The sequence below is a fragment of the Phaethon lepturus genome, unplaced genomic scaffold, assembly GCF_000687285.1.
Source record: "Phaethon lepturus isolate BGI_N335 unplaced genomic scaffold, ASM68728v1 scaffold36465, whole genome shotgun sequence".
NCBI lineage: Eukaryota > Metazoa > Chordata > Aves > Phaethontiformes > Phaethontidae > Phaethon > Phaethon lepturus.
The window spans coordinates 35,503-35,911 of record NW_010540445.1 but is presented as its reverse complement, the minus strand read 5'-3'; positions in this window follow the sequence as shown (position 1 = coordinate 35,911).

Sequence of the window (409 nt, the reverse complement as noted above, 5' to 3'; positions counted from 1 at the left end):
TCCCCTGGGTGCCGAGGGGAGAGATGGGTCCCCAGCTGCTTGCTCACAGCTCTGCCACTGGTTTGCACTGGTCACCTTGGGAAAGTCACCTCTTTTCCCCGAAGCCCCTCTTAGGCCATGAAAGTGGTCGTGCTCTCCCCCTTCCCCCGGGAAGGCACGCCAAGGACTCTGGCTAACGAGTGCAAACGCTTAGAGCTGTGGAAATTTGCTGGGGCACCTTTCTGGGGCTTGCCAGAACGTCATTATGGTGCCGTGGGCTTCCACTCATTTCTTCAGTGAAGCCATCGGCATTTCTCACATCCAGAAGCCTGTAGCTGGCAGGTGATTGAAGACTCCTTTTTACGGTGTCCTTTGTTATTGCAGGCAGTAATGAGCATGGCAGGCTGTTGCAGGCAGGGAAGGGGTGGCA